Here is a 9,280-nt window from a genome sequence, read left to right as displayed (position 1 = left end):
CCTGAATCTACATTTTGTTGCTCCGGGTGTCCCGGGGGTTGGGGGCTGCACCCGGGGACTAGTGTGTGAGCGGTGCTGGCTCCTGCACAGTGAAAGGGCATGGCCACCCAGCATGACGCCTCCCTTCTTGACCATGCTGTAATTGCAGTCGCACTGCAGTTCAGCGTGATCATAAAAAATGGTGTAGCCTCCTGCTGGTGCAGACTGTATGTGCGCGCAGGAAGCCGCCACCATTTTTGTGATCACAGCGGCTGAATGTGATGTCATACAGCCGCTGTGACCACGCCCCCTGTGTCTCCTCCGTTGCAGACCCCATTTTGAAGCCTTGCCCCCGCACCGCTCCATCCCTGACTTGGAAATGGAGTGTTGCTGACCCACCTATCCCCCCCCCCCCGCCCCGATTGACAGGCAGAGGCGATCGCATTCTCTGCGGGGTGCCGCAGAAAATGCAGGCACATGCGTATGCTCTTAGCAATTTTTGCAGTTGGATCGCTTATTGTGATTGCAATCCAACCTGAATCAGGCCCTAATACCTATCACAATGCGCTGCGGGCAGTACAAAATTGGGTTAATATAGGAGAAAAACCCCCAGACCTGTGCTCCTTAACTGTACCTGGTGGCTAGTGGAGCGGCTGCCCAGTAATCAGTGTCCACGCTTGTGCGCACACGGTCCACCCCCTACGGCCACGCTCCCCTTCATCAGCGGCCTCGTGATCCGGAAGGGTGGTGTGTGTGTGACTGACCTTAGGATGAAACCGGAGCCTCCGCTGCAGTGACCCAGCAACCAGGGCATGGGAGTATACAGCGCCGCTGGGAGTGATGAAGCTGCAGTAAAGATGTCTATTAGACCTAGCCTGCTGCAGCCCTTGTAGATTCTCATAAAACAAGTTCTTCTTTTCTTGTCAAAATTTATAGCTAAGAATAGGCTGCCTGAGGCAGGCCCCTGTTAAGTGGCCTGCTACTGAAGGCACCAACTACAAACTGAGCTCCCTGTTCATGGAAGCGGGGTTATAGAGGAGAATGCACTGAACATCTTGGGAACAGTCAAAAGCTTTGAGCCGGTTGGTGCCTCAGATCAAGATCCTACTCTACACCCCAATGTGAATCCTTGTGGAGTCCAGTGTACCCCACAGAAGAAATTAATGTGTCACACCCATTGGCAGCAACCTTAGAATAGCTGCTGACGGGCACAATTGAGAATGGAGGGGGGGGGGGGGGGGGGACATTTGAATCCAGCACATAAATGCAATTCAAATATGTAATTTGTACCTTCCTATTTTAAAATATAATGGATGAACCTCACCCTGTGAGAACAATCTTCATGATCAAGAGATCTCATATGCAAAATAAGTATGAGTTGGGATAGGGCTGGGGAGGGTGGCTGCTCGGGCAGCCCCTCCCCCGTCAAGTTAAGGAGATTCAACTGAGGAAGCACAAGGGAACTCTCGTCTGGGGACAACAACTGCAGGGAGACCACATCTTTTCAGATGAACATGGGAGGGCGGAAGGCTGCCTAATACTGAAGCACCATCAAATATCAAACCATATGCAACATCTAGTACAAGCATTCCTGGGGGAAGGTCTGCAGCAGACGGATTTGCATACAGTGATGTTATCCAAGCAGTGGGCCAAAGTTGGCTGGAACCCTCATCTGCATATGAAAAGAGAAAAGGGGCGTGCAGGGCATGGCGGCCTTTTGCAGTGCTTGGATGACCCCTAGTTCTCATTAAACACCCCCACCCTCCTTTGGTGTGGGGCTCATGTTGGCCATGCCCCATCCCCTGAAGCATTCAAGCTGATTTCTGGCAGCAGCTGGGCACTGTAACAGCTCCAGAGCTGTTCTGTAAGGCAAGTAAAAGGGTGTGGGCCCTGCAGCACCACCTGTAGTTTGCATTGTGCGTTGGAAGGCACAAAGTAAGCAGACGGGAGGAGAAGTCAGGATAGTGCGCAAGGGCATCCTTTTCTCTTAGTCCGTAGAGGATGCTGGGGTCACATTAAGAACCATGGGGTATAGACGGGATCCGCAAGAGACATGGGCACTTTAAGACTATCAAAGGGTGTGAACTGGCTCCTCCCTCTATGCCCCTCCTCCAGACTCCAGTTATAGGAACTGTGCCCAGGGAGACGGACATTTCGAGGAAAGGATTTATTGTTAAACTAAGGTGAGCATCTTACCAGCTCACAACTTAAGCATGCCGCAGAACATGGCATTCAACAGAACACAAGCCAACGGCATGAACAATTGCAGCAAAAAGCTGACCAGAACCATAACACAACATGTGTATAACCACAAGTAATAAATGCAGACACAGTATGGACTGGGACGGGTGCCCAGCATCCTCTACAGACTAAGAGAAAAGGATTTACCGGTAGGTATTAAAATCCTATTTTCTCATACGACCTAGAGGATGCTGGGGTCACATTAAGAACCATGGGGTTATACCAAAGCTCTTGAACGGGTGGAAGAGTGCGTACGACTCTGCAGCACCGAATGACCCAACTTGAGGTTATCATCGGCCAAGGTATCAAACTTGTAAAACTTAGCAAAAGTGTTTACTAAATAGCTGCTCGGCAAAGTTGCAATGCCGAGACTCCCCGACCAGCTGCCCAGGATGAACCCACCTTTCTAGTAGAATGGGTCTTCACCTAAATCAGTAACGGCAATCCTGCCGTGGAATGAGCATGCTGAATCTTACCACAGATCCAGCGCATAATGGTCTGCATGGAAGCAGGACACCCAATCCTGTTGGGAGCATACAGGACAAACAGAGCCTCTGTTTTCCTAATCTGAACCGTTCTGGTGACATAAATTTTCAAAGTTCTGACCACAGCCAGAGACTTTGACTCAACGAAGGTGTCAGTGGCCAAAGGCACCATGTGGAAAGATGAACCACCTTCGGCAGAAATTGTTGACGTGTCCTCAATTCTGCTCTATCTTCATGAAAGATCAAATAAAGGCTCTTGTGATACTGCATGGTTTGTACTGTTTTCCATGTGCTCCCAGATCTTTCAAGCAAGTAGCATGGTCAAGAAAGTTCTGTTTGAAAAGAAACAAACATTTACTGTCATTGTTATGCAAATAAACTTACATTAAAGCTAACAAGAAAGCACACTCGTTCTGTCTTTAAACTGATAAAAGAAACCCCAATAATATGTGCATACCTCCCAACTTTGTCGGCTCGCAAAGAGGGACACACGCGCGGCGAAGTCGCGCGCGCTCCCAAAAGGGCGTGGCCTAAGTAAAAGGGGGCGTGGCTTCGCGGGAGGACCCGCGATCGCGAGTCACGCCCCCGTTTTCGGCACTGAGGGGGCATGCCCAGCGCTTTGTGAGCCGCTGGCATGCCACCTCTCCCTCTGACTTCAGTGAATAGACGCTGTGCGCATGCGCACAGCGTCTATTCACCGCTGCTCTGCTAAGCAGGGCAGCGACAGACAGAGCCTCCCAATTGTCCTCCCCACCGCGGGACACTGCGGCCCGCAGGTGGGACAGCGGGACAGTCCCCAAAAAACGGGACTGTCCCGCGAAAATCGGGACAGTTGGGAGGTATGATATGGGGCATGCAAAAATTGAGATAAAACTCAGTTTTGCTCCTCTCCACGGAAATCTTTAATAAAAGGCGAAATATTTGTTAGTTCTGAAGAGAAACCAGAGCATGACCAAGATTCCACCTGTCGCCTGAGTGCCATGCCAGCAGTTCTCATTCAGCTGAAAGTGAGCACCCAATTTGAATGAAAGAAAGCAGATTTCTCACCAGGCTTCCCCTTGCTATAAACATGGTTTGTACTCTTTTCCATGTGCTCCCAGATCTTTCAAGCAATTAGTGTGGTCAAGAAAGTTCTGTTTGAAAAGAAACAAACATTTACTGTAATTTCTATGCAAATGAGCTTACATTAAAGCACACTCGTTCTATCTTTAAACAGATAAAATAAAACCCCAATAAGATGGGGCATGCAAAAATTGAGATAAAACTCAGTTTTGCTCCTCTCCACGGAAATCTTTAGTAAAAGGCGAAAGATTTGTTCGTTCTGAAGAGAAACCAGAGCATGACCAAGATTCCACCTGTCGCCTGAGTGCCATGCCAGCAGTCCTCATTCAGCTCAAAGTGAGCACCCAATTTGAAAGAAAGAAAGCAGATTTGTCACCAGGCTTCCCCTTGCTATAAACATGGTTTGTACTCTTTTCCATGTGCTCCCAGATCTTTCAAGCAATTAGTATGGTCAAGAAAGTTCTGCTTGAAAAGAAACAGACATTTATTGTCATTGTTATGCAAATAAACTTACATTAAAGCTAACAAGAAAGCACACTCGTTCTGTCTTTAAACTGATAAAAGAAACCCCAATAATATGGGGCATGCAAAAATTGAGATAAAACTCAGTTTTGCTCCTCTCCACGGATAATCTTTAATAAAAGGCGAAAGATTTGTTCGTTCTGAAGAGAAACCAGAGCATGACCAAGATTCCACCTGTCGCCTGAGTGCTGTGCCAGCAGTCCTCATTCAGATCAAAGTGAGCGCCCAATTTGAATGAAAGCAGATTTCTCACCTGGCTTCTCCTTGCTATAAGCATGGTTTGTACTGTATTCCATGTGCTCCCAGATCTTTCAAGCAAGTAGCATGGTCAAGAAAGTTCTGTTTGAAAAGAAACAAACATTTACTGTCATTGTTATGCAAATAAACTTACATTAAAGCTAACAGGAGGGGAGGGGGGGGGGGGTGTGCAGCGGGAGCCTAATAGCTGTGGGGGCGCTTGTCACAAAAAGAGGCAGCAGCAGGTACTGATGCGGGAGCCGGTCGCGGGATTGGGGGGGTAGCGCGGATAACAATTTGCACTGGATTGTAGGGAGAGGCGGCGCCCGATGCGGCAGCAGTGCGGACCAGGCCAGCGAGTGACTCTCCTTCATGTGCCCTGTGCCCAAATGCAGGGGTGATGGGGGGGGGGACGCGGCGCGGGAGACCATCGCGTGGGGGAGCGGCGGGTAGTCAGTGATGCGGAGCGGACCAGGCCAGCGGGTGACTCTCCTTCATGTGCCCTGTGCCCAAATGCAGGGGTGATGGGGGGGGACGCGGGAGACCATCGCGTGGGGGAGCGGCGGGTAGTCAGTGATAGGCTGATACTGTGGGACCCGGGACCCCGGACTCAGGAGCACAGGCGGCAGCAGGCTGCACATAGCCCACATAACATAGTGGAATGTGTTATGATCGCAGAGGTGGGGGGGCGGCGGCACGGCAGGGTTGCAGAAGTAGGCACACAGTCAGTCAACTCACTTTTGAAGGCAGAGTCAGACAGACGTGTTGGGCGCACACGAGCAGCTCCTCTGTTTCTGCTGAGGCACATGATAAAAAAGTGTTCTCTTTCACTTTCGTTCACTAAGCAGTGCCGCCCTCCAGTGGTCGCCGCCCATAGGCAGCTGCCTAAAGCTGCCTAGTGGTAGCGCCGGCCCTGGCTGAATGAGAACTGCTGGCATGGCACTCAGGCGACAGGTGGAATCTTGGTCATGCTCTGGTTTCTCTTCAGAACTAACAAATATTTCGCCTTTTATTAAAGATTTCCGTGGAGAGGAGCAAAACTGAGTTTTATCTCAATTTTTGCATGCCCCATATCATACCTCCCAACTGTCCCGATTTTCGCGGGACAGTCCCGTTTTTTGGGGACTGTCCCGCTGTCCCACCTGCGGGCCGCAGTGTCCCGCGGTGGGGAGGACAGTTGGGAGGCTCTGTCTGTCGCTGCCCTGCTTAGCAGAGCAGCGGTGAATAGACGCTGTGCGCATGCGCACAGCGTCTATTCACTGAAGTCAGAGGGAGAGGTGGCATGCCAGCGGCTCACAGAGCGCTGGGCATGCCCCCTCAGTGCCGAAAACGGGGGCGTGACTCGCGATCGCGGGTCCTCCCGCGAAGCCACACCCCCTTTTACTTAGGCCACGCCCTTTTTGGGAGCGCGCGCGACTTCGCCGCGCGTGTGTCCCTCTATGCGAGCCGACAAAGTTGGGAGGTATGCCCATATTATTGGGGTTTCTTTTATCAGTTTAAAGACAGAACGAGTGTGCTTTCTTGTTAGCTTTAATGTAAGTTTATTTGCATAACAATGACAGTAAATGTTTGTTTCTTTTCAAACAGAACTTTCTTGACCATGCTACTTGCTTGAAAGATCTGGGAGCACATGGAAAACAGTACAAACCATGCAGTATCACAAGAGCCTTTATTTGATCTTTCATGAAGATAGAGCAGAATTAAGGACACGTCAACAATTTCTGCCGAAGGTGGTTCATCTTTCCACATGGTGCCTTTGGCCACTGACACCTTCGTTAAGTCAAAGTCTCTGGCTGTGGTCAGAACTTTGAAAATTTATGTCACCAGAACGGTTCAGATTAGGAAAACAGAGGCTCTGTTTGTCCTGTATGCTCCCAACAGGATTGGGTGTCCTGCTTCCATGTAGACCATTATGCGCTGGATCTGTGGTAAGATTCAGCATGCTCAATCCACGGCAGGATTGCCGTTACTGAATTAGGTGAAGACCCATTCTACTAGAAAGGTGGGTTCATCCTGGGCAGCTGGTCGGGGAGTCTCGGCATTGCAACTTTGCCGAGCAGCTATTTAGTAAACACTTTTGCTAAGTTTTACAAGTTTGATACCTTGGCTGATGATAACCTCAAGTTGGGTCATTCGGTGCTGCAGAGTCGTACGCACTCTCCCACCCGTTCAAGAGCTTTGGTATAACCCCATGGTTCTTAATGTGACCCCAGCATCCTCTAGGTCGTATGAGAAAATAGGATTTTAATACCTACCGGTAAATCCTTTTCTCTTAGTCCGTAGAGGATGCTGGGCACCCGTCCCAGTCCATACTGTGTCTGCAGTTATTACTTGTGGTTATACACATGTTGTGTTATGGTTCTGGTCAGCTTTTTGCTGCAATTGTTCATGCCGTTGGCTTGTGTTCTGTTGAATGCCACGTTCTGCGGCATGCTTAAGGTGTGAGCTGGTAAGATGCTCACCTTAGTTTAACAATAAATCCTTTCCTCGAAATGTCCGTCTCCCTGGGCACAGTTCCTATAACTGGAGTCTGGAGGAGGGGCATAGAGGGAGGAGCCAGTTCACACCCTTTGAAAGTATTAAAGTGCCCATGTCTCTTGCGGATCCCGTCTATACCCCATGGTTCTTAATGTGACCCCAGCATCCTCTACGGACTAAGATAAAAGGATGCCCTTGCGCACTATCCTGTCCTGACTTCTCCTCCCGTCTGCTTACTTTGTGCCTTCCAACGCACAATGCGAACTACAGGTGGTGCTGCAGGGCCCACACCCTTTTACTTGCCTTACAGAACAGCTCTGGAGCTGTTACAGTGCCCAGCTGCTGCAAGAAATCAGCTTGAATGCTTCAGGGGATGGGGCATGGCCAACATGAGCCCCACACCAAAGGAGGGTGGGGGTGTTTAATGCGAACTAGGGGTCATCCAAGCACCGCAAAAGGCCGCCATGCCCTGCATGCCCCTTTTCTCTTTTCATATGCAGATGAGGGTTCCAGCCAACTTTGGCCCACTGCTTGGATGACATCACCGTATGCAAATCCGTCTTCTGGTCGACTCTCGTATAATTCAGATCTCTTTGTCTCAGGTCTCTCTCCAGCCTAGTTTGCTGTCTGTTTCCACTTCTCTTTTCTTGAGCCGCTCCCTTCTATGCCCTTGCGCACTATCCTGACTTCTCCCGTCTGCTTACTTTGTGCCTTCCAACGCACAATGCGAACTACAGGTAGTGCTGCAGGGCCCACACCCTTTTATTTGCCTTACAGAGCAGCTCTGGAGCTGTTACAGTGCCCAGCTGCTGCAAGAAATCAGCTTGAATGCTTCAGGGGCTGGGGCATAGCCAACATGAGCCCCACACCGAAGGAGGGTGGAGGTGTTTAATGCGAACTAGGGGTCATCCAAGCGCCGCAAAAGGCCGCCATGCCCTGCATAACCCTTTTCTCTTTTCATATGCAGATGAGGGTTCCAGCCAAGTTTGGCCCACTGCTTGGATGACATCACCGTATGCAAATTCGTCTCCTGCAGACCTTCCCCCAGGAATGCTTGTACTAGTTATTGCATATGGTTTGATATTTGATGGTGCTTCAGTATTAGGCAGCCTTCCGCCCTCCCATGTTCATCTGAAAAGATGTGGTCTCCCTGCAGTTGTTGTCCCCAGACGAGAGTTCCCTTGTGCCTCCTCAGTTGAATCTCCTTAACTTGACGGGGGAGGGGCTTGCCCGAGCAGCCACCCTCCCCAGCCCTATCCCAACTCATACTTATTTTGCATATGAGATCTCTATATCATGAAGATTGTTCTCACAGGGTGAGGTTCATCCATTATATTTTAAAATAGGAAGGTTCAAATTACATATTTGAATTGCATCTATGTGCTGGATTCAAATGTCCCCCCCCCCTTCCTTTCTCAATTGTGCCCGTCAGCAGCTATTCTAAGGTTGCTGCCAATGGGTGTGACACATTAATTTCTTCTGTGGGGTACACTGGACTCCACAAGGATTCACATTGGGGTGTAGAGTAGGATCTTGATCTGAGGCACCAACCGGCTCAAAGCTTTTGACTGTTCCCAAGATGCTCAGCGCATTCTCCTCTATAACCCCGCTTCCATGAACAGGGAGCTCAGTTTGTAGTTGGTGCCTTCAGTAGCAGGCCACTTAACAGGGGCCTGCCTCAGGCAGCCTATTCTTAGCTATTAATTTTGACAAGAAAATAAGAACTTTTTTTATGAGAATCTACAAGGGCTGCAGCAGGCTAGGTCTAATAGACATCTTTACTGCAGCTTCATCACTCCCAGCGGCGCTGTATACTCCCGTGCCCTGGTTGCTGGATCACTGCAGCGGAGGCTCCGGTTTCTTCCTAAGGTCAGTCACACACACACCGCCCTTCCGGATCACGAGGCCGCTGATGAGGGGGAGCGTGGCCGTAGGGGGTGGACCGTGTGCGCACTGGCGTGGACACTGATTACTGGGCAGCCGCTCCACAAGCCATCAGGTACAGTTAAGGAGCACAGGTCTGGGGGTTTTTCTCCCATATTAAACCAATTTTGTACTGCCCGCAGCGCATTGTGATAGGTAATAGGGCCTGATTCAGGTTGGGTTGCAATCACAATAAGCGATCCAACTGCAAAAATTGCTAAGAGCATACGCATGTGCCTGCATTTTCTGCGGCACCCCGCAGAGAATGCGATCGCCTCTGCCTGTCAATCGGGGCAGGGGGGGAGAGGGGGGTCAGCAACACTCCATTTCCAAGTCAGGGATGGAGCGGTGCG

General features: G+C 50.2%; 4 non-coding genes across 4 annotated transcripts; 1 reads left to right on the top strand and 3 right to left on the bottom strand.

Annotated features, from left to right (window-relative positions):
- Window positions 1-3,542: 3,542 nt before the first annotated feature.
- Window positions 3,543-3,655, bottom strand: LOC134998753 (U5 spliceosomal RNA). The gene has a single exon (XR_010200922.1). It is a non-coding gene; the product is annotated as a U5 spliceosomal RNA (small nuclear RNA).
- Window positions 3,656-3,930: 275 nt separating this feature from the next.
- LOC134998634 (U5 spliceosomal RNA) lies at window positions 3,931-4,046 on the bottom strand. The gene has a single exon (XR_010200805.1). It is a non-coding gene; the product is annotated as a U5 spliceosomal RNA (small nuclear RNA).
- A 286-nt stretch (window positions 4,047-4,332) lies between these two features.
- On the bottom strand, window positions 4,333-4,449 carry LOC134998739 (U5 spliceosomal RNA). Its single transcript, XR_010200910.1, has one exon. It is a non-coding gene; the product is annotated as a U5 spliceosomal RNA (small nuclear RNA).
- Window positions 4,450-5,494: 1,045 nt separating this feature from the next.
- Window positions 5,495-5,607, top strand: LOC134998752 (U5 spliceosomal RNA). The gene has a single exon (XR_010200921.1). It is a non-coding gene; the product is annotated as a U5 spliceosomal RNA (small nuclear RNA).
- Window positions 5,608-9,280: the final 3,673 nt, after the last annotated feature.

Source organism: Pseudophryne corroboree, unplaced genomic scaffold, assembly GCF_028390025.1.
Source record: "Pseudophryne corroboree isolate aPseCor3 unplaced genomic scaffold, aPseCor3.hap2 scaffold_149, whole genome shotgun sequence".
Lineage (NCBI taxonomy): Eukaryota > Metazoa > Chordata > Amphibia > Anura > Myobatrachidae > Pseudophryne > Pseudophryne corroboree.
The sequence above is the reverse complement of the archived record's forward strand: the minus strand, read 5'-3'. Positions and strand labels throughout refer to the sequence as shown.